Source organism: Mirounga angustirostris, unplaced genomic scaffold (genome assembly GCF_029215605.1).
Source record: "Mirounga angustirostris isolate CCGP_5_RB_7025 unplaced genomic scaffold, mMirAng1.0.hap1 SCAF_7, whole genome shotgun sequence".
Lineage (NCBI taxonomy): Eukaryota > Metazoa > Chordata > Mammalia > Carnivora > Phocidae > Mirounga > Mirounga angustirostris.
This window is the reverse complement of record NW_026991715.1, coordinates 38,224,984-38,250,436: the sequence shown is the minus strand read 5'-3', so window position 1 is coordinate 38,250,436 and position 25,453 is coordinate 38,224,984.

The window sequence follows — 25,453 nt, the reverse complement described above, 5'->3', positions numbered from 1 at the left end:
AACAGAAAGGACTCCTGGTCCATAAACGTGATTCAGAGGGAAGCATCAAGAGAAAGAACAAGACAAGAAAATGAAACTTAGATATAGGAAAAGAAAAGAGGGTGGGGAGGGGCGCCTGGGTGGCTCAGTCATTAAGCATCTGCCTTCAGCTCAGGTCATGATCCCAGGGTCCTTGGATGAAGCCCCGCATCGGGCTCCCTGCTCCGTGGGAAGCCTGCTTCTCCCTCTCCCACTCCCCCTGGTGTGTTCCTGCTCTCGCTGTGTGTCTCTGTCACATAAATAAATAAAATCTTTAAAAAAAAAAAAAAGAGGGTGGGGAAATTCATAAACAAGTAGATATCACTGAGTCTCAGACAAAGATACCTTGTGAACTAGTTCATAGGCCCAAACACCAAGGGATGTGTTGGATCCAGCAGCAGTTCCTTGCTTCCTAGGTAGAACCCAACTAGATCCATGAGGGAAGACAAAACTCTTCACTGGTCCTAGACAGACATGATGGTAGACAGATTGATAGCGATTTCCTCAATCCACTGTGATGAAGCAGACATATTCCTGGGTGCCCAAGAATAGCATGGAAATAGAGAACAGACATCGCTTAAAAAGAACATTTAAAAGATAATGAGAGACATCTCCTTGGTGGCTTATTAAAGTGATTGATCCAGGACCAGATGGCATGCTGGAAGACTTGGCGAATATCTGTATAGACAGATAACGTTCAGTATTGGTTGCATACCACCCTGCTGCTCTGATACCCTGGCCATACACAGTGTAACAGAGTGATTAAATGCACAGAGTCTAAATTCACTGTATAGGTTTGCAACCTAACCATGAAAACTATTTAACTCTCTGTAATTGTTATTTCTCATCTGTAAAATACAGATAATACTAATATCCATCTCCAGGGTTCCAGTGAGGATTAACAATGTGTTCAATGATGATAATGCTAATGATGAAATCTCCTTCAAAGAAGGAGAGAGGAGTCAAATTGACAGAAAACTGTCATTTCCACTTCAGACTGAGGATTAAAAATAGACTATAAACCGAGTTATTTGGGGCTGCCTGGGTGGCTCAGTCTGTTAAGCATCTCCCTTCAGCTTAGGTCATGATCTCAGGGTCCTGGGATCAAGCCCTGCGTTGGGCTCTTTACTCAGTGGAGAGCCTGCTTCTCCCTCTCCCTCTGTGTGCATTCTCTCTCTCTCTCTCTCATATTTGCTCTCTCTCAAGTAAATATTTTTTAAAAATAAAAATACACTGAGTTATTTGAAGAAATGTGTATTTCTAGGAGACCTTATTTGTGGATTACAATTTATCAGTAGTCCACCAGCCTGGATGTGTAGGGATGTGTCCCCTAGAAGAGAGGACATTTAAATTTAGAAATCTAATGAGTAAGTTGTTGGAACTTTTCAGAAAATTTGGGAAAGACAGAATATTTGAGTTAAAAAGGATACTGTGTAAAAGTTCAAAGGCCTGAGAGAGCATGGCGTAGGGCCAGAATCTGAACAAATTTTGTCATGGCTGGAGTGAGGTGTGTATATCTAAGGGACAGCCAAGAGCAAGATTACAGAAGGGTCATCTCCATGACCCAGCTCATAGCTCATGCAACATTATAGACAGACACACAGACAGATAATATAATCAGAAATAAAGAAATTTATATATTTAGATAAATATATAAATCTTCATGACTATTCAAGATGGACCAAAAAAAACTCAGGTAAAAATTTTTCAGATTCACAAATCTGTACCTCTCTAATTTGTTTCACATGTGCTGGTCTTAGTTCTCCAAGGACTTTCTAAGTGTCAGAGATGATGCCTTGTCTTTCTTAGGAATCCCACATAGCACTTAGCAGCCATTGAAATCAATAAAGACTTGTGGGTTAATTGATTTTAGTATTAAAGTTATCTATCAATTCTGTCACCCTGGGTTTTCCCAGTACTAAAAGTAGCATGGACTTGGGTAATTATTCTGCTGGGTTTCTGTATAAAATGAAATAATTTAATCTCTGCTAAAAACAGAAGGAATTTTTGTTTAGTTTTGTTTTTTGAGTTATTAATTAGGCTTGACATTGAACTAAAGAAACCCAAGGGAGAGGAAGGGTAAGTCTTTCCCAATGCATTCAAAAAAAATCAGCTGCACAGCAGTCAAGCAGGGGAGTATCCATTGTACTTGTGAGTGTGTGTTAGATTGCTATCCTATAAATAAAGGTACCTCAAAGAAATCTTTATGTCATATGTTATATGTGGGCGAACAGATAAGAGTGGGTTTGGATGATTTATCACCACTTAGTAGCTAAAGACATAGAAGACTTTGGTATGCTGTCTATTACTATGTATTATTTATAGCTCTTCTTTGGGCAACAGACACTATCTTTAGCAGATGGGGCTACAGCTTTCTCAATATTCAGAATTCAAATGATAAAACCATGACTAATCAAGTAAGAAAATTAAGGTAGATTATAGTTACTTGAGATGTTCTATCAGGAATACATGAGATAATGCCATATTCACATACAGAAAAAGGAAATATTACTTAATAAAAATATTTTTAATGTTCAATAATTTAAAACATTTCAGTGTTAATTATTTTTGAATAATTTAAGGCCTGAGTATATCTACTTTTTTATATAAGATTGTATGAACCCCAAAGAATCGTGGATCACTACATCAAAAACTAATGATGTATTGTATGGTGACTAACATAACATAATAAAATAAAATTTAAAAAATAATAAAAGATTGTATGAACCCAAAATTAATTCTGATTATACAAATGAATTAAAGTTTTTCAAAAAACTAATCTATCATTCTGCTAATTTGCATTTATCACAAAATCACAAATGGCTGTAGGTTTTAGAGATAGGAAAGGTAATAAACCAGGGAAGACTATGAACCTCACACAAAGAATATCTCACACAGTAATTAATACAATATCATATTTGACCATATAGTCAGGTTATACCTGACAATCATGAGTAAAATGAAAATCATTTTTGAAGAAGATTAAAAAAATGAAAAACTTAAAATGCTTTTGAAAAAAGAAAAAAAATGTATTCATAGTAGAATCCTAATAATAGTAGCTATATATATGTACTTGGTATTATAATAAGAAATGCCTGATATAGTTATGTAAATGTCCTTAAGAATGAAAGGTACATTGGGGAAAAAATGAGTAAGAATGCTTCTGCTGAAAATAAAAGCTAAAATTTGTGGTGCCAAATCCCATGCGGTTAGCTCATAGGATTAAAATGTGGGGACAGTTTCTTTAGATTATCAACTGAATATGTTTTGAAGAATACACTACAACATCTGATTTCACTGAAAATTACATTTTAAAATATATATTAATTATTTTAATGGGTATTTTTAATAAATCCATGTCATTTATTTAAGTAATTTCAAATAATGTTTCTCAAATACATGGGTAAATGAATGAAATCAGAGCAATAAATACATAAACAACATTCACAGTAAATAGCTATCTCCAAACAGTAAAAAAAGGTTTCATACAATGACAATAATTATGTTTCACATTTATGTGGTTGATAGGACAGAAGTGATGAGCTCCATCTAGGCTCTATCTAGATAGAGCCTTTCCTACCCAAGAAAGAGAATAAGATCCGTAGAGGTAAGAAGACTTCCCTAAAGTTACACAGTTGACATGTGGCAGGAAGGGATCTTAAACCTATATCTTCCAGCATTTAATTTAACTTTCTCTTTATATTTCAACAGCATTTTATGGCTTACGAAGCATGCCCACATTAAGTCCCTCATTTGAACTTCATAGCAACACTGTGAGGTAAAGAAACAAATGAGAAATAATAAGCAAATGTCAGAAAACATGGTCTAATTTGCAGTTTGACCTCCTGAGTAGGCACAGCCCATAGGCATCAGAGAGGTTATTTGTGTGAATAATAGGAAACCAGAACATTTAATGAATGGGGCTACATGGTGAAAGACCCTGAAATCCAGGAGGAAGGACTCACAACCCTCTTGTTTTGAAATCAAATATATATTCCTTTCTGATTCTAGATTTATGCATTAATTAGACCTAATTGCTAGAAGACTGTTCTAATCTTAATATTTTTCAAACATTTGATGGATGTGTTAGAGAAGAGCAAAGGCAATCTTACAAGTGTTTAAGAAAGCAAGACATATCGAAAGCTCAGTGAATTTCTCAAGTATTTTGAGGAGAAAATACTCCAAGTAAAAGAATAATGTGGTAATGTCTTAAAAAAAAAGTTACAATTCAATCTGCATTTAATTACAGTATTGCAAACATGTAACACTGGACATGCGAATAGCATTTTATCATATACTTACGTTTTCCAGTTTGATTCTTATAAAACACATGCAAGAGTTACAGAACAAGCATTTATAACTTGCAATTGATAGATGAAATCTGCACAGGTTAACTGCCTTTCCTACTGTCATATAATCCAGGTCTATGAACTATATTTACTAGTCTTTCCACCATTCTTCAATTTCCCCTATGGCCCCTCAGAGTCGGACAGATGCTTGCTTTCACTGTCTCTCCAAATCAGTTCACTCTGTCTACAGGTGGTCACTGGGCTACTCCCAGGTCCAGCCTGGAAATAATACCAAATCTTGTTGTATTTGGTGATTTCTAATCAGAGCCAATTTTTTAGATGTCGCATCACTGATCCACTTACAATCTTTGCCTCTAGATCTTTATGGTCTGTCCCAGGTCCACTCATATTTTGGCTTAAAGTTTCAGATTCTTTGGCTATCCAGCATTACAGTTTGGATTCTTTGGCTTTTACATTTCTCTTCTTCCAATGAGATATCTTTATGAATTCTCTACTTTCTATAGTCCCTGGACTCTGCCTTTGGACCAGGTCCCTCATCAATAAGAAACACTACCCAATCTCTTAATGGACATGAAGTAGTCTATCTAGTCCTCACCTACTGACAATCAGGTTCAAGAGGGGCTTTTAGCATAGAGCCATCAGCTGATGGAAACAGAGCACAATTATCTTACCACAAACTTATGTGCCTACAGAAACCTGGTTCTCCTAGCCTACTTCTCTTCAGTCTTCTGTTCCTACACCCTTAAGTGAAGTTGTCTTTGGCTAGAAAAACCATACTGGGTAGCCTGATCTTGCATCTTCCACTGAGCCTAGAAGCAGCCCACCCTGGGGCAGCAGACACCATCCATCACAGATGTAGCTCTGCGTTAGAGCTGCACTAGGCATTTCCTCCTGGAAATACTTCCTTCTTTATTACGTTTCGTTTTCCGTCCTTTAGAAAAAGCCATCAGGGTGTCTCTCAGTAATTCAACTTTATTGCTAACCTGAAACAATGTAAACACGAGAAAAAGCATCGGGTGGGGGTTGGGGGTAGAGCAGCGAAAAGGAATTGAATTTTAAACAGCTAAACTACTTTCTACAGCCTAAAGAGAATTATCAAATCCCATTTAACATGTTATTCAGTAAGACACAATTTAATCATGTATACAAACATATACATGCAATGATCACAACGCTGCCAAGCGCAAGTCAATAGGCAGATAAGATAGCACGTGTGGACGAATGGCAAAATCACCTCCCTGGAGCTCCAAAATACATTAAACTCTAGTCAACAGTGAAGCATCTTTTCCCATTAGTATCATATTTCTCTGGTTTTCCTCAAGCAACAGAACTGGCATTTTAAAATCAGATATACTCTTCAGTCTAAGTGAGTTACCCCCAGTGTTAAAATGTGCGTGGGGAAGAAAGTAAGGGGCCACAAGTGTCTGAGAAAACTTCAGGTATACTAGGCTCTGAAGCTTTTGTCGTCAGGCTGAAGAGCAGGTAAGTGATATTACCAGTCAGCAAGGCCCTTTTTCTTTGTTTTGAAGTCTCTGATCCAGTTTGTCCTCAACCTTGGGTCTAGTTTGAATCTCTCACCTGCAGGAGAAGCTGCCTTACCATAGGGAGAATATATTCTTTCTCCTTGTCTTCAATGGGCAATTCTCAGACATCACGTTTTGATTGTTTCAAAAGACAGGTCTCTAACAGGGACATCTGCCTCAGCCAGCCTTCCCCAAATTATGCTGTTCAGTGATGTTCAACTAGCCATTTAACAGCTTTAACTCCTCCAACTTGTAAATATTTACTGCTTAACAAGCACCGTCAACCATATATTTGCTAAGACATAAAGAAATAAGGAACTGTGGCTCTCTCCGAGGAGATGGGAGACTGTAGAATTTGTTGGTTTGCCACTAAGAATTCAAGAGAAGATATCAACGCAAGTAGATGCAGCGCTGACAATGCCTAGAGTTGTCTTTGTGCCTGTGCAATCTACAACGCGTCCACTGGAGAGGTAGAAGGGAGACATTAAAAAATCTTCTTGATATATTTCCCAAACACAAAAATAAGACAATATAGAAAAAGAGAACCCATGTCATGAGAGCACCACTTTCATCTCTGTTTCTAGGTCAGATATCATTAAATATTACTGCACACTTTACATCTGAGCCCAGGTGGAGCCTCGTTCAACCTGTCAACAGAACGCTCCAGGCAACCCCTGCCAATTAAGCAGTGTTGGTGCATGAGATGAAACCTATTTCCCATCCTTGCAATGAGTCTGTAATTTTTCCAAATGCCAGGTAGTTTAGACATTCTGAATCCTTCAATAGTCAATCTGATTAAACACTAAATATATATTTGCTTAATGAATACATAAATTCAAAATCCTTCCCCTTCCAAATGTTTTCACACTATAGTTCCTACTCAAATATAATTAGTCACTAAAATTTTAGTGAAATATTCTCAATCTTCTTCCTCTTTCTTCACTGAACACACCATTATTGCTACTGGAGTTCTCCTCCCCCCCCCCCCACCTTGGGTGTTTCCTTAGTTTTTACTTCTCAACTCTTTTGCTGCACATGAATTTTAAGCACATAACAGGACCACATGCCTTCAAACAAAGTCTTCCAAATAACAGTCCATAAACTTTTGCATTAAGAATTTCTTGAGGAGTGTTTTAAAAATAGAGATCCCACTACAAAGCTAGCCAACTAAGAAAACAGGAGGGTACTTAAGTGTATGTGCATATGAAGTGAGGTAAGTAGTTTTTAAAGTCTGCCATGTGATTCTGATGGACTATAACTTTTGCATACCATTGTCACTCCTCTCTTCCCATTCATTTCCTGTTGAATCTTAAAGAACAAATCACTGCAATGTGAAGCTCTGCTAAGTATATTTCCATTTCTGAACTTCACTTTCTTGCTAAGTGTCAAACCCACATGTGCTAGATAGTGTCTTATTACTAACAAGTTTTTGTTCCCAATATAGTTCTTATCCTTTAAAAACTCATGCTTTCTGCCTGAAATGGAACTCTGTTCTTAGGGCATAGCATGTTATCAAAGAAAATAAAGCAAGGGGAGGGTCTGTACTCAAGATCCATTTATTTAAATTCTGTCCACAATCAAAAGCAAAGACTTTGACTTTAAAAGGACATAGTTAAGAGGACATTCTTAATCTTTATTTTTTCCCTCTACCTCTAAGAAAATAACTCTGTTTCTTACATAGCCTTACTTGGATCACTTCTAGCTTACCCAGCGTTCATGATATAATGATATTAGTAATTAGGAAGCTGGATTTTTTTTTTTTTTAAGATTTTATTTATTTGACAGAGACACAGCGAAGAGAGGGAACACAAGCAGGGGGAGTGGGAGAGGGAGAAGCAGGCTCCCCGCAGAGTAGGGAGCCTGATGTGGGGCTCGATCCCAGGACCCCAGGATCATGACCTGAGCCGAAGGCAGGCGCTTAACGACTGAGCCACCCAGGCGCCCCAGGAAGCTGGATTTAACTGTGCATCTATTTAGTGCATTGACTGAACGCCTTTAGACAGAGCATGTGCCTGCCACCACATTTCCAACTCAACTACGTTCCTACCCTCACAGGCTCACACACATATTCATCTGCTTATTCTCAGTAGACATTTGATTTTGTGCTGTCTAGTCTAAATCATAAACCTGATTGTCCTTTTGGTAATCATCTGAGTCTTGCTTAACATAAGCTGAGAACTGGCAATTTTAAGTGTCAAAGTTGAAGTCACTAGATAATATTTTGTTTCCTTATTTCACTTTGACTATTTCAAACTTATCCAATATTTCAACTTGGGACAAACCTAGCTTTCCAGTGATAAATGCAAGGTTGGTTTATGAGCAGTGGCCTGGGACACAAACACTTTATAAACATACCCACAATTTCAGGGGTGCCAGGAACGCATTTTATCCTAAACACATTTACCTTTTTCAGAATTCAGTCAGTTGAAAAATAAGGGAAACTCCTCCTAAATTATGATTTCAAGAGGAAGAAAGAGGTATTAGTTGTACAGAGTCTGGGCCATTTATTTTATTTGGGGATGGTCAATGCAGGTGGATTGTAAGAAAAAAAATTCGGATCTTAGGGGCCATTCTTTCCCCTTAATTCTTAACAATCTTTAATGACAGGCTTTTTTTTCACCAGAGAACTGCTAATTATCATTAATTCACCCAGCAGACATTTTTTGGGTACTTACTATGCACTAAGTGCTATTTTTGGTGACTGAAAATAACCCAAAAATGTAAACTCCATACTCTCATAGTATTGACACTAAAGGCTCAAAAATAAGAACAAAAATAAGAACCACAGACACCAACCTATAATTTTAGTGTTGACTCCTTCGGTATCATTGGGAACTGATATGTGATAGTAAATATCTGGACGGGATAAACATTTTGGTCTGCTTGGCATTGGTTATGTTTGTACTAGATCCCTACATTATAATCCCATTAAACACACACACACACACACACACGAAGAGGGAAAGGAGTAAGGAAGGATTTGAGGAAGGGATTTGCCTGGTGAAAATCCCAGGCACCAGATAAGTTTTGCATAATCATTTCTAATAAGAGGCTATGTTAATTTTGGAGTGGTTGATTTCTAGCATAATAAGATCTGTCAAATGCAAGTCATCTCATTGTCCACACAATACGAATAGACATTCATATTATCTGGAATATAGCAGATAGATATTGCTATTATGGGGAAAAGAGAAAAAGGTGAGAGGGATGTCCCATTTCTTGGTGCACTCTGGTCACATTTCATTTTAATGTGATTAGGGGCCATTTGACACTTTAATCAAGGTTGTATCTCACATGCCTGGAACGTTTAGCCTGAGACGGGAGACTGAACATTGACATTTGTTTTTTTTTCCCCTATATTCAATGGATCACTGTCACTCCAAGCTGGTGGGGACCAATAGGTATGTGGGTAAAAATTATGGTTAAAACATTTCAATGAGTTCTCCTTGGTCAGAGGCCATATGACAAATATGCCAAGTCTCTTATAAATGTACCTCTTAATGAGTAAGGCAACCCCACCTTCATTTCATGTTATTGTTAACTACAGGCAGCCTTCCTGTACTGAAGCGAGTCCCCTGACAAAAATCTAGGGGACATGTACTATTTAAGATGCTAATTCATGTTTGCTCATACTAAGGTCAGCTTTGTCCAACATTATTTGAGGGTACAAGTACCAGGCTAGTATTCTTTTTTTTTTTTCATATAAAGTCACATTTAATCATTACTGCACTTAGAGAAAAACATTTTTATTCCAACTTCACAGATGAGTAAACTGCGACTCAAAGACATTGGATTGCTTACTTAAGTCACAGGGCATATAAGTGGTATGGGAACTCACCTTTTGTCTTGTGTCCTACATCACTGGGAAAACTGAAGTACCAGTAAGAGAATTCCACAGATGCCCTTTTCCCCACAACTCCCCACCTTGCTGCCTATGACCATAGACAAAAATATCCACACTCTTCTCCAAAGCAGATCTTTCCACTTGCATACTAATCCCCACTTCCTCTCACCTACTTCAGAGCAACTCTCCTGGAAAATGACCCTCCCCCCATCATCAGTTGTTTACTCACTGAGGCATTATTCTCATCAGTATGCAAACATGCTCTTATTTCTCTCTACTTGGCAAACTTTCTTTTACCCTGCTTCTCCTGCTAGCTTCCAGCCTATTTCTTCGCCATCTTCTGTTATAAAACTCTTCTAAAAACAGACCTATGCTCATTGTCTCTGATTACTCTCCTCCCATTCTCTTTAAACCATTCCAATGAGGCTTTATTGGAAATGTTTGTATCAGGTCTCAAGTGGTCTCCATGCTGCTACATTTTATAGTCTGTTCTCAGTCCCCATCTTATTTGACTTAGTAGCAACATTTTACACAGTTGTTTTTTTTATGTGCCTGATGCATTTTCTTTCTTTGGATTCCAGAACAACACAGTTCCTTGGTTTTCCTTTTATTCCACTGGTATATTCATAGATAGATTCATTTGCTAGTTCCCTCTCTTCTCCCTGACTTAATACTGAGTTTGTTCATCAAACCTCTTCACTTATCTTTGGTCAGTCCCTTGCTGAACCCTACCAACCTACGAGATTATATATCATATCTCTGATGATGAGTCCCAAATTTGAATTTCCTTGCTACACCTTTCTGAAAAATCTAGACTGGCAAATCCAACTACCTACTCACCACCTACACTTGGAATTCTAGTAAACATTGAAATTTAACATAATCAAAACCATACCCCTGGTCACCAACAGTTACAACCTTTCTTTGTTTTATTGATTGTCACAGTTAAAACAGAGCACCCAGTAGGCATTCATTAAATATATGTCATCTGAATGAATTAATGAATAATGGATTACTGTTTAGCATAGTTACTGGTACAAAATTTGGCTTTCAATAAATGTTTTTTGGTAAACAAATGAGTGAATCAAAGAATGAAATAATAACAGGGCATGATTTGAATCCTAGTTCTCCTCCCTCAGACCTAATTTCCATCTATTTAAGGGGGAAGGAATTCCTAATAAAATAAAGATTATTCAGGTGTGTCCTGTTTAGAGAGGAATTCCTGACCACCAAATCTAAATTAGCCAACCATCTCCCACTTCTAATGTCCAGTCACTCTATCACTACTGGGGGGTTTCCTAATGGCAGTTATTACTATCTATAACCATCTTGTTCACTTACTTATTTTTGTCTGTCTTGGACTACTACCTACACAATGCCTGGCACATCTCAATAATTGAACAGTGCTCAATAATATTCATCATTTGTCAAATGAATGAATGAATGAATGAATGAATGAATGTGATAAAGGGTGATACAGTGCAGTGGGTAAGAAGAACTTGGCTTCCAAGTCCAAACCCCAGCTATTTCTGTTACCAAGTATGTGGCCTTGGGAAAGTTATTTGATTTCTCCAGGGCTCAGTTTCTCTTTAGTTTCTTCCTTGTGCAGTGTGAACCATCGTACCTGCTTGATGGCATGGTTGTATAGATTTAAAGAGCAAAACAAAACTCCATAAATGGGATTTATTATTATGTATATTATATATTATTATACATATGTACATATGTGTGTGTGTATTTTTTAAATTGTGCTCTTAGAATCCATTCTGTCTTTTCAAGTAAGTCATGTTTTTCACTTGGGACTTACTTGGGAATTAGTATGTGCTTAGGTACCCTGTCACAATTTTATGCTTCAATTTTAAACCAGTTATCTAAGTTTATCCAATAGCTATGGTTATCAATTCAGGGCTGGAGTGGCCCAATCTGGATATATCTCATAACTTTTACTAGGACTGTCTGCAAAACGGTCCTAGTATATGTATCCATTGACTAGGAATACACCATTGGAGATAGTGGAAGCCAGGAAACACTTGATGGAGATTACATGTTCTAACTAAGGCCATTCAAATTAAAAAGTCAATTAGAACATCAAAAACTAATGATGCACTATATGGTAACTAACATAACATAATAAAAAAATTTTTTTTAATAAAAAGTCGATTAAAATGGCCAACTAAAACAAAATTCAGGTCAAATTCTGGGCTACATTAGCACATATCATGTTTTGTATGGAAAAAAAACAATGAATCTGTAATTTGTATTAGTTACAAATATTTACCCATTTTGGATAGATGCATTACTAAAAGGAACCCTCCTTGGAATTATATGGGGCTCAATTATGTAAGATTTTTATTTGGAAAACCCCAGAAAAGGATGAATGGCTACCTGATATGGACTAATAACCCAAGACCTTAGAAGGTGCATGATGATGGTTCTTCTGTAAATCAGAGAAGAAAGCCATCCTAAGAACCACATCATAGTCTTCTGCTGCCCTCCACACTTTGTTCTTCCTAACACAAAGGCATTCACTGGCTCCTCAGCTCACACACTTTAGCGATCTGAAAAGTGTTCCTAATAGGTCTCCCTAACCTAGGGTAGGACAACAGACTTTAACGTGTAGCTTATGTGTAAGATGGCTCTGAGATATATATGAAATTTATTAAATATCCCAACTTGCCTACAATTTAATTTCTTTTTTTAAAGTTGCTTTATTTCAATTAATTCCTTCTCTTATCTATTTACACATTCATCCTGTTAGCAAATCCTATTGGCTCTACCTTTAAAACATACCCAAATCTTGACTCATCCCCTTCACTGCAGGCCAACTTCTAACACCTGAATTATTGCAATCATCTCCTATGAGATCCTGTATAGTGGCCATGAGTCACATGTGGTTATTGAGCACTCAAGAAGTAGCTAGTCCAAACTGACATATGCTGCAAAAATAAAAGACTTAATGTCAGAAAATATAAAATATCTCACCAGGTTAAATACAACAGGTCACTGACATTAATTTCACCTAGAACTTTTGACTCTATGTGGGGATACTAGTAGATTAAAAATTGCATATGTGGCTCACTTTTGTGGTTTTTCTTTAATTGTATTGAACAGTACTCTCCCATCTTTTCTCTCTGCTTCTACTCTTGCTTCCTTTTACTCTATTTTCAAACCAGAAACCTGTTAAATGTGATTTAAATTGTGGCAGTGCTTTGCTCAACAATGGATTTTCATCTTACTTAGAATAATAGGCAGTCTTTATTATGACCTGTAGGTCTATATAGTCCATGTAATCTGACTATACAACCTGACTTCCATTTACTCTCTGACCATGTATTCTACTACTCTCCTTCTGGTTCCTGCCAATCCAGAAACACCAGTCTTTTGGCTCACCCCTGAATTTCATTTCTACTGCCTATATGCATTTTTCCCCCCCAAAGAAGAACTACATGGCTTGCTTACTCACTGCTCTTAGTTTCTCTCCATCTTTTCAAAGCCTCCTTCACTCTGTCTCAAACTTGGTATCATTCATTCCTGCTTCATTTTTTTTTTCTCCTTACCACTTATCACTAATATATGTGTGTGTATGGGTGTGCATACATATATCTGTAAAATTTATCTGACTTATTGTTTATCTCTATCCTAACAATATAAGCTCTCCAAGAACTGGAACATGCATCTAATTTGTTTATAATTGTACTTCCAGCACCTAAAACAGTGCCAGCTGCATAGTCAATATTCAATAAATATTTGTTGAGCAAGGATCTGTTCTACCTTCTTACTATAGCCTCAAGGCTTTCTATAAACAGTTCTGCTTACCTCACCACTGTGAATTCTCACCTAAAGTTTCTTTTTCTTTATTCCATGTCCTAGCTTCATAGTCCTCAAACAGCTAAGCTCACCCTTACTTTGCACCTTTATTTACTTTTGCTACTACCTGGAATATTCTTACCCCCAGAGCAGTCTCCTCTGTAATTTTTAGATTTCTAAAAAGGACTTTCTGAACATACTATTTAAAGAGAATATCTAACCATAGCTTGCTTTCTTTGTTTTTTATACCTTGCCACTGTATGAAACTGCATTAAACATACATCTTTGCCTGGCTCTCTGCTTATTTACTATCTGTCTTTTCACTTGAGAATGAGCTGGGAGGAATTTATCTTGTTCATCATGGCATTTCTAATGCCTAAAACAGTGCCTGGCACATAGCAGTACCCGTTAAGTATTTGTTCAATAAATGCAAAGGAATTATGTCCAGGAGATATTAGGTGCTGATAACTCCAATGATATACATGAGGCTAGTTCTGTGGGGAAAACTGAAAAGTAAAACAGAAGTAAGCACCATGTGCCCAAAAACAGAAGTGAGCACAATGAAGTTCTGTGCTTTTTGACGTGGTGACTTGAAAATAATGATGCAAAATTGGGAATAAATGTGACCTATGATTTTCTCTCTACATACTCCCCACCTTCCACCCTATGGCCACCTCAAGAGCCCTCTTTCACCCTTCCCTGCACACTCAGTCTTTAGGATGTTATGGAAGATAAAGTGATGCTCTCACCACGTTTCCTAGTAATTGCCAATGCTTCTCTACAGAAAATGAATTAGGGGTTAAAAGCTTCGATTAAGATACTGGCAACTTAGGACTCCAAGACTCCTCTTCATGAGACACTGGTTTTAGGGTTGTCAGAAGGGAAACACTTCATGGTGTCATTATCAGCAAGGAGCCACAGTAGAAATACAGAACGATCAAAGCCAGAAGGGCCACAGAGAACTTCCTCAACTCCAGCACAGACACACTCCCACCAAACATTCACCCTCTCTCTGATCAAACCTGGTATGCAACAGGCTCTTCATACCTAGGACTAGAATGAATGAACCAATAAAATGACCAGACAAGTAGAGCGTGATGATTGATAGAGTCAGGGGGAATCCATGTGTATACTTTGCTCAGCCCCCTAAAAGCCTGGTAACAATGGCCATGTGGCTTATTCTTGGTTAGACTCATTATCATCATCTTTAAAATGGAGCCAGGGATAACATTCTCAAAAGTTTGTTCTAAGTGTAATAAATGTAAAACACTTGTCATAGTTAGGGTCACTTTGTAAGCACTCAGTGATTATTAACTACTATTACTTCCAGGCTCCTTTACGTGGATCAAATGGTCAAATGTTTCCTGACGTCTCTGAATTTAAGGGTCCTCTCTTTCCATTCTAGAAGCTGGTACCATATTCCACCTGTCTCACTGAGTGGGAATGAGTCTAGCAGAAGCAGTCCAGTCATGATTTCTTATTAACCTCTCCAGGGAGAAAAAGCATTTCCTCTGAAACACATGGGCACAGACCTAAATGAGACATTGAAAATCCCTTAGTCCAGTTCTATCATTTTACAGATGAAGAATTAGTCTCTTGGGTAGAAGAGGGCTTTTGTATGGAAGTACATTGGGTCCCCCTCAGCTTGAGAGCCATGTGTGGCCTAAGCCAGTGACGGGGCAGGGCACTCGTACAAGAGCCTAGCCATTTTTGTCTCGCACCCATTGCACTGAAGTTTGACAGGCCTTCCTTCCCAATTCTACCTTCTCCCCCTTGGCTTTCACGTGTCCTCCTCCCCAACACATTTATGCATTCCCAACTCTGTCTCAGAGTTTGTTTCCCAGCAGTCTCAACAAGATATCTGGAAATAGCTTTAGTCTGGAAGGGAAACAAACCTTGAACAGAAAGAATAGGTGTCTAAGCCAAAGTTCTCAAAAGAGTTAAGGGAAAAATCGAGAACCAGTAAAAATTAAACAAAATAATTTTTCAATACTGTTAAGTCCTGCCAGAAGTTTTTAGAATTTATAAAGTAAAATTTATAGCACAAATAAACAGGAAATGCAGAGAATTAAACAGACTATAATAAATGAAGTGTCTTCTAATGTCCTTTCAGGCAGAATAAAGCATCTAGCTGCTTCTGTGCAAAGAAAAAGCCCACACTAAGGACTCCTGCTGTAGAGCCACATTTAACTTGCATGATGTCTTCTCTGCATGAGTTGTGTCGGCCTCCAATAATAGAAGTAAGTAAGAGGGATGGATAGAAAGCTTTATGCATCATGGAAAGATGGTTTTCTAGGCATTATGTAAATTGCTGTGTATTTGAAATATGCTAATGCACACATTGTCATGTTGATATAATAACAGATGGCATTTTCATTTGGGGGAGAGATGCAATGTGATGCTGTGCTATCCTTGATGGAATCCTCTGGGAACCAGTTGGGTTGTCAGAAGACTTGGTATTAAAATAAAAATGTATATAATTTGGAATGTAACGGACCTCAACAAATCCTTTCAAAAATACTATAGCTTAGGAATATTTCAATTGTCAATGTTCACTGCTTCTGACTCTGCTCTGAGAGGAAGAAATCCAGTGATGCTCAAAAGTTCCTGAGAAGTTCCAACTCTGTGATACAAGATCTCAATTAATATGTTGGCTCTTCTTTTTGGAAATGCACTGAAAATCAGAATTCTTTCAAGTCTCTGTATCCTCAAACCAAAAATTATCTTTTTCTGTAAAGAGCTAAATTGGTTCAACTCACTGCTACTTTTCATAAAAACTAAGTAGGCTAAAGTTTTCCATCTAAATGCAGCCCATTCAGACTTCAATACAGAAATCAGCCATAATAACAGCTATAAAATTGATCATTTAGTGAGTGCTCACTAAGTTCTAGGTACTTTGCTAAGTGTTTATGTAAAGTACATCAATTCTCAAATCACTATTGAATAGTTTTTATTGTCCCAATTTGATGATGAGATAACTTGCACAAAGTTATTCAGTTAACAAGTAGTGAAATATGGATCTGAACCTTAGAGTGTTAAATTTCAAAGCCCCAACTTTTAGAAAAGCTAGTAATGCAACTGCAAATATTGATGCAGCCAATGAGTTCCAAACAGGAAAGCAACATGTGCTATGAGCTGAGGAAAAAAGGTAAGAAAGAAAGGGGGGAAAAAGAAAACAAAAGACAAAAGAAAAGAGAAAAGAAAAGAAAAAGAAAAGAAATGAAATGAAATAATGTGTTCTTGTGGCCAGAAATTCTGCCTAACCTCATTTTAAAAAATTCCCTAATATCAAATACAGTGCTTGGCACTCATTGGTAGTCAATTATTTGTTCAACATCTGCTCTTGAATTGTAATTGGGACACTGGCATATATGTAGAGAAAATGTAAATGTTGTGTATATGATTCTCACATTATTCTAGTATTTCTTAAAAAAAAAAAATGGCTCCCTGACTATAATATAAGGGTTAAAAGAATGAACAGCAGGAGCCTGTGAATTTGGCCTCAACTCAATTTTGGCTTCATTCTTTATTAGCTGAGCAAGTTGCTTAATCTCTGGGAATCCCAGTTTCCAAAAAGTAGGTATTTTAAGACTCTTATAGGGGCATTGTGAAGATTAAATAAGATAATGATAGCAAAGTACTTAAGAGACTATCTTCTATAGAATAAGCCCTTGATAATTGTAATCATCTTCCTCCCTAGCCTTAGTCATGTGTTCTTTATAATGATCTATCCGTAATTTTGACACTGAACTTACTGTTTTAGTTGTAGTTCCATTGTTTTGATTGACAAATCCATTGACCCAAATGGAATGACCCAAATGGGTGTGATCAATAGTTTAGCAATCAAAAGTGGCAACTGAACTTTCTGAATCACAGGGATTTTTTGTTGTTCTTCCTTCACAAGCAAAATTAAGTAAGACAACCATCTGAGTAAATTTGGAGGCCATTTCTTCAATCTGATCCCTTATATTCATAAAATATTTTACTTGATCCCTCTTCACTTTGAGTTTATAAAAATGCTATCAAGCTGGTGTCATTATTCCCATTTTAACCAATGAGAAGACTACAAAGTGAAGAAATACAGTCAACTTCTCGAAGCCCCAAAGCCAGACTGAAACAGAGCCGATTATGTGGTGTGTGCTTGCGTGTATGTGTGTGTGTTTCTTCTTATGTAAATTGCCTATTCATTTTCTATGCCCATTTTTACTGGGGTATTCAACTTCTAATTACTAATTTGTAAAAGCTGTTTATATATTACAGGCATTATTTATCCAACATACTTTTCCATGTAATTTTCCTAGTTTGTCATATTTTTAACTTCATTACTATTTTTCTATATAAAATGTTTAAACTTTCATGAGATGAGATTGATCTTTTTCATTACAGTTCCTAGCTTTGATGAAATACTTTAAAATCCTCCTTTATCTCAAGAGTACAGAAATAATTACATAACTTTTTCTCTAATCCATCTGGAAAAATCCCAAACAACCTAACATCCCATCAATATTGGAATAATATATTTGAATGAGTGAATTATGGGTAATTTTTCAGTTTCTTCTTCAGACTTTTGTGGATTAACTACATGAGGATCTTCTTATTGCTTTAAGTCCATCTAAACTTTCTCCACCAAGAAAGGGAATTTTCTGGCTCATGAATTTGGCTAGTTCAGGAGTAGTCCCTCTTCAGGAGAAAAGGATTTAGGGCTCACTGACCAGAACCAGGTTTTTCTTTTTCACCTGACTTTGCATTTAGTGGCTATGCTTCTTCTCTTTCATTCATAGACACAATCTCATGTTATGGTGAAAAGATGCCTATCTGGCATTGTGCATGGTAAACAGTGAAAAGCTGTTGTAGTTTCTTGTAAGGAAGTAAGCTTTCATTTACCTAGAAGCTTCACTGTCTTACTAGTTCTTTGGCAGTGATTAGGTCATGTGAGCCCATCCCTGATCTAATCTTAATGGCCCTGGGACACTTGCATTGCGTAAAGCCAATGGAGACCCATCCCTGAAGCTTAGAGTGGGGTCAATCTTATCAACTCTATAGCTAAGAATAGGGTAAATATTTTGAGAAGCTAAGTACTGTCAGAAAAAAAAAAATGAATTGTCTCTATAAATCTCTCTTGCTTGCCATATATATTTATGTGAAGAGAAGGTGCTAAAACAAAATAAAAACATTAATGAAGTAGTTTTCTTCTCTCAACCAATCTGTGTCTTCCTAGAATAAAGACAGGAGTTATTTCTGGAAGTGCAAATTCTAAGTCATCATACCTAGCAGCTCTGACTTTGCTCTAGACCGAACAAGTTAACTATGTGATACCCAGAAATGTCATTCATCTGCTTAATTAGCCCTAAAGGAAGCACTTGCTTCAAATTAGGAGCAACAGCATTTCTGAGAAGGACATAATAGCATTAACAATGGCAACTTGTTTCAGTAATAGTGCTTTTAAAGCTGATTTTTAAATGAGACTGACTGAACTCAGAACTACTTTCACTCATTTAGTTTTCCACATCTCACAACCACCCAGATCTTCATCACCTCAAACCACAACAACCATCCTCATCATCCAGGAGGCAATTAGTTCTGTAGTAATTTGTTGGCTACTAATAAAACAGCCAAGCTGTAATAATATTGCAATCGTAAGTGTGATTCTAATACATAACTATTTGGGTTTTGTGCTCCCTTATGGTTTAAACAAGAACTCAAACTAGTTTGTTGTGTTTTTTTAAAGATTTTTATTTTATTTATTTGAGAGAGAGACAGAGTGCGCACAAGAGCGCACAGGCGGCAGGCGCGGGGTTGGGTGCAGAGCGAGAGCAAGAAGCAGACTCCCCACTGAGCAGGGAGCCTGAGACACCAGATCACAGGACCCTGACATCATGGCCTGAGCTGAAACTCAGATGCTTACCTACCCAGGTGCCCCTCAAACTAGTTTTTTAAGAGGTATTTCCATGCAAGTATTCACATGTTTGGAAAAAAATAATTGACACACAGGGGAAAGAGAACTAAAGTGAGAGTTAGTTGACCCTAAGGAGAGAAAGTATAAAGTTCTACTATTTGATTGATCCAAATTATTTGATAATACCTCTGCCAGAATCATTAATAGTCTCCATCCAGTTGACTCAAGAGGTGAACTGTGAATAGCTTTGTTTCATCGTTCTAGTTTACATCATTACCCTAGTTTTCTGTCGATAAGCCTATTCTCTTTGCTTTGTGCTTTAGTTTATGCTCAATTCTTTCCTCAATTTACTTAGCCTCATCACTATTCCCAGGAGCTTCACACATTTTGGTGGGATATGTGAATTTTTCATAAACAATAGCATATGATAGTGGGCATAGGCTGTTTGGACAACCCATTATTATCTGGAGAACTAAAGTTCCCTGTATCAAACTCAATAATGGTCTTAATCACAGATGTCGGATTACTTTCCATCTACAAAAAGAAACCCATGGTCTTGGTAGTTAATCAATCCAGTTACTCCCGACAAAGAGAGGAGCTCAAGGGTGAGTTGAGGTACAAGAGAGCACTGGAGGGAAGTTTGTCTTTTGGTTCATGAGCTGTAACGGTATATAGGCTCTTTCCCACAACATATGAAGATAACTGCCAGAGAATGAAGCTCAATAAAGCTAATACCCACAGAGAGAAGAAGAGCTGGGTGACAGAAAAACACAGGAAGATCACAGTTTTTGGATTCCTAGATTCAGCAGAGTCTAAAGGCAAATCTTCTGGATCCTCTAAGTGCATAAGCCAGTTATTCCCTTTCTTAACCTAACCAGTAAGGGATGGGTTTCAATTGCCAATACCACACCTCTATGAGATGTATCTTTTCCTTATTTTTTTAATGTTTCATATTAAGTTGCACTTAATTGGTACTGAATAGCTGTTAGTTGAATTTAAGTTAATAGCAATTCTAAATCAGAACTGGTATACAAAACAGAATGTGCAAAGAGCCAAATGTGAGGGTAAGGATGGCAGCGGGGGTAGTGATGACGACAGGATTTAAGTGACATGAAAGTTTTTGAGGATGACTATTCATTAGTAATGTGGGAAGAGCCTGTCTTCAAAATACACAGATTCCCCCTACAAGGCTTTGTCCATAATGTTCTTCTGTTGCTAATGCAATTTCAGAAAAATTGTTGGGTTCATATACATAAAGAGATTTCCTCATGGAGAGATTGTCTCAATACATTTATTGAGAGGCAGAGACAGTACATGTAGACGAAGTTGATTGCTTGTGATGGGGCTAAATAACTGGCAATCAATCTTCTCTGATCATTAAAGGCATTCCCTACCCCAGTTCTACCACCACATAATAGCAAGACCATTACTTCCTGACTCTTCTCAAGTAAAAGATTTACACCAGCAGTACTGAGTATGTATGCATGTCTCACCACAGCTACACAGGCCCAGTCTACACCAAGTTATATACCTCAGTGTGCTGCAGAAACTATTTTAGAGGCTTGGGCCATATAAAAATATCATCTTGACAGCAGCATAAGCTAGTACAGGGGGCAGAAGCATGCAGTAGTTGAAAGCGCTGTTTCTATGTTAGGAGCCTAAGTTTAAGATCCCTCTGCACTCCCTGGTAACAGATGAACCAAGGCAAGATTACACAGCCTGCCCAAGTTTGGTTCCTAACCTGTAAAATGAAAATGATAGTAGTGCCTCACCCAAATAATTATTGTAACAATTACATCAGAAAATGCTGGGGCGCCTGGGTGGCTCAGACGGTTGGGCGTCTGCCTTCAGCTCACATCATGATCCCAGGGTCCTGGGATCGAGCCCCGCATCAGGCTCCCTGCTCCTCAGGAGGCCTGCTTCTCCCTCTCCCACTCCCCTTGCTTGTGTTCCCTCTCTTGCAGTGTCTCTGTCAAATAAATAAAATCTTTAAAAAAAAAGAAAAAGAAAATGCTACACAGACTTTTTGCCAGGATACAAAGTTCTTCCTAATTGCCTGAAAATATAAATATGTATATGTATGCACATATTTTTTTTAATTAGAGTCTGGAATTAGAGTTGTAAGGGTAGTAAAAACTGTAAGCTCTCAGTTTACTAATAATGAAACAGAAGCTCAGAGTAAAAAACACCATGGGCCCAAGATAACACAATCTGATGACAGCAGAAGCAAAACCAAGTCCCAAGTTTTTGTTATTTCCAACACTGTGAGTTCTCTATGCAACTGGAGGCCTTTCCTCCAGAGCCTGTGGACATAAACCAAACATCCACCTAAATAGCAGTGGTAGGTTGGAAGCCTATCTGGGAAACCACATACCCGCTTATACATACATACTCGCATTTTGATACCCATCTAAGCTAATCTTCTTAAAACTAATTATTCTGCTTTGCCAATGACAGATTTACTGTTTTTCAGATTTTTCTTAAATGTAACCACTACTCCTCTGTTTTACATTCTGCCTGTAGAGTCCTTCCTTCTCCCTTCCTCTTTCTCAACCTGCATGCGTATGTGTGCATTATTTTAGTTGAATTCGTGCTTCTAGTTATGCATATCACAACTACCTCAAAGACTGTTTAGGTCTTCAGTGGCCTTGCCATATAAGCTTGATTCACTTGAGATTGCCCAGCCTTTTCCAAACTGTTTTTTAATACACTTCTTCCCACCATGCCCATCCCTTACAAAGTGTGATTCCTGAGTCTGTGACCATATAAAGAGGCCATGTGGGAGTCTGGAAAGATAGGCCATAAATACCTGCTTTTAGGCACTGTTGACCAACTTGGCAGGAAATGGGGCAATAGCTTCAGTATAGACTCAGTTCCCCCATAAATGTGATCTTCATTTAATGAAATTTGTTTTGGGTGGTAAACACTTTTTTTCCTCTTGAACCAAATACCTTATCTCAGCCTAAAAAAAGAAGCTTTTCAATTCTTTTAAAATGTTCTGTAATGATGAGGTAACTCACTTTTTTTTTTCCTTCGAAAGCAATGGACTTTGATCCACTTTTAATTTTTTATATCGTACTTAAAAAGCCAAAGCTCCTTAATCAATAACACAGGGCTGCATTTTCTGTCCTAAACAATTATTTACAGAGTGTTGGAACACATACAATTTGACATGCCACTTAGGAGTACTGGAGTTGAACTGCTTGTCTTTTAACTCGACAGAATGGGGATGAAAGAAGTCATGGCAGAGAAGAAAAAAAAAATCATCTCATAAGGTACCAGGATTCCAACATCACTGTTTTAGGAGCCAGAACCAACCTCTAGGTTGGGAGCATATGAAGAGAGAACACAATATCACTAGGGTCAGATGCACTGACGGAGAGAATATCAAACCATATAGCACTGAGCCATGTTAAAACATTAACACAAATAAAGAGAACTATAATTCTGGAATTGTTGGCTATCATAAAATATCCATGGTACAGATCATATAATATGGGTATTCTTCATCACATCATGTCGGCAGTTACTCACTACCATTATGCACAAAGCTCTAATTTTCAATGAACAAAAATATCTGTCTAAAGCTGCTATGGCAAGTGACTGTTGCAGAGGATTTTGTAAATACAACAAGAATAAATAACCCAAGAAACAGACTCTTAACTACTAAGAACTGTTACCAGAAGAGAGGTGGGTGTGCGGGATGGGTAAAAATAGGTGATGGGGATTAAAGAGAGCACTTGTCCTGATGAGCACTGGGGTGATGTATGGAATTGCTAAATCCCTGTATTGTACACCTGAAACTAACCTAACACTAACACCGTATGTTAACTATACTGAAATTAAAATTTTTAAAAAAAGAGTAAGAAGAAAGATAAAATACTTATATGTGGACCAGAATGTCAGAAGACTCTTGATAACAGATCTGTACTAAATGTGAATAAAGCCTGGCAGTACTACAGTATAGAGATTGAAAATAAACCTCATCTCACAAGTCAACTATGATATGCTGATTTAGGTTTCTCGAAGTGATACACCGAGAGGGATTCTGAGGCTGCTTCTATGTTTGATATAATCTGTTAATAATTTTAGTGACAGAGGTGGAAAAGGCAAAAAGGCATAGAGGTCCATGAGCCACATTATCTACTTTCGTTCTGGATACTTCCCTCACCTTAAAACCTTCTCTATTAACTGGTACTCACCAATCACTCTATAAATAGGTGTTTAATGAATGTTTGAATGAGCTAAAAACTCTACCCTGCTATTGGCTCTCTTTATCTCTATCCTCCTTTGAATCCTTACTTATTCCAGGGTCCACAATATGCAGATTGGATATTCTAACACATAGCAGACCTCAGCTTCTAAAAAGGCCTCACTAACTACTTCACTGCATTCAAGTCTTTGGAAAATCCTATGTTCTCATGGAGCCCTACCTAACTTTCCTATTTCAAGTTGCACTCATCCAATCTACTCTTTCTAAAATCTAATTCCCTCATACTATACGAATAACTTCTTTATTAAACCTACTGCATTACCAGTCTCCCAAGCTGGACTGTAAACTCTACTAGAGTAGGAATCTTTGTTTTATCACAGAGGCTTAGTAGAAACTCAATGATTATTTATTAAACGAATAACTTTTTTTACAGGTAACATTTTCCACCCAATTGCTTCATAAGCAAGCATCATGAAATTGAAGGCTGTATTCTCTTTCTTTTGTATTTTCCTGGGACTTAAAGCAAAGCACCAGGAATAGGCACTTAAATGAACATCACTAATTTGACTTGACTTAACTTTAATAAGCCATTTATCATGCTATGCACTGCTATCACAATAATAGGAAATATTTTAACACTTAATGTGTACTAGGCACTGTGCCAAATAATATATGCATATTATCTCATTTAATCATCACAAAACTGAAACAGTTACATTCATTATCCTCTTTCCACAAATGAAGAGAGTGAGGGTGAAGGGGCCTCACCATTTTTCTCAAGTCAGCACAACTAGTAAGTGGGTTGCACTTGAGGCCACTGACTTCAGAGCGTCAGCATTTAACCACTATACAGATGAAGTATATATTTTGGAACATAGTTTAAGACTCCCAGATTGGAACTAAGTTTCTGATGCTGGTTCTACTTGAGGCTAAGTGATTCCCTTTCTTTCTTTCCTGCCCAGTTTTCCCTACCCGAGACTGAGAGATTATTTCTGCCTAAGCTAAAAGAACTACAAAAGAAAAAAAAAATCTTATTTTGCAAGGTGCTTCAGATGGCTAAAAGGAAAGCTTCCTCTAGATTTCCAAGGAATGCAAAAGAAAATATTAGTTTGGTTCATTAGCATGGCTACAGGAGGACTGGATTGCTATTAGCAGAAAAACAGCTCTTAGAAAGTCAGGAGCTAAAACTCAGTGAGAAATACTCAGAACTCAAAGTGAAGAGAGCTGGAGCAGAAGGATGGGGCAGTGCCTACTTTCTGAGAGATGGCGACCATGGTACCAAGCTGGGGGAAGTTGGATTAATCCCACTCAGGTGTACAGGCTGCAAACTCACAAAGGCTAATAATATTTCTGAAGCCAGTTCCTCTGGTGGTATGAGATCTAAATAGCAAAGATATCCTTAAATGGCCTCTATAAATATTAAAGAGAAAATAAACATGTCACCTAACAAAAACTTCCAAAGCAGGAAATTAGTTAGCACATTCATGAATTCAAGTTCTGTTTATTTTTCTATCATCCAGCATAATCTGAGCAAACCAAATCTTTCATTTGGCCAAGGCCTGATTCACCGCCAACAACAGAGTCTTACTCAGATGCTCCATAAAAAGAGGCATGTTCCTTTATATGAGGAATAAGACTTCATACAAAGACTACCATACAGAACCACTGTCCAGTAAAACATTACTGAAAGTAGAAAGCTGATAGGAAGCACAGGAAGTTAGAGCTGTTCTATCTCTTTCCATAAATTTGCTACATTGTCCTCTATTAACCAGCATCTTTTCCTTAATCCTGATATTTCCTACTATTTTTATTTTCAATTCTAAATAGATAGAATATTTTTCT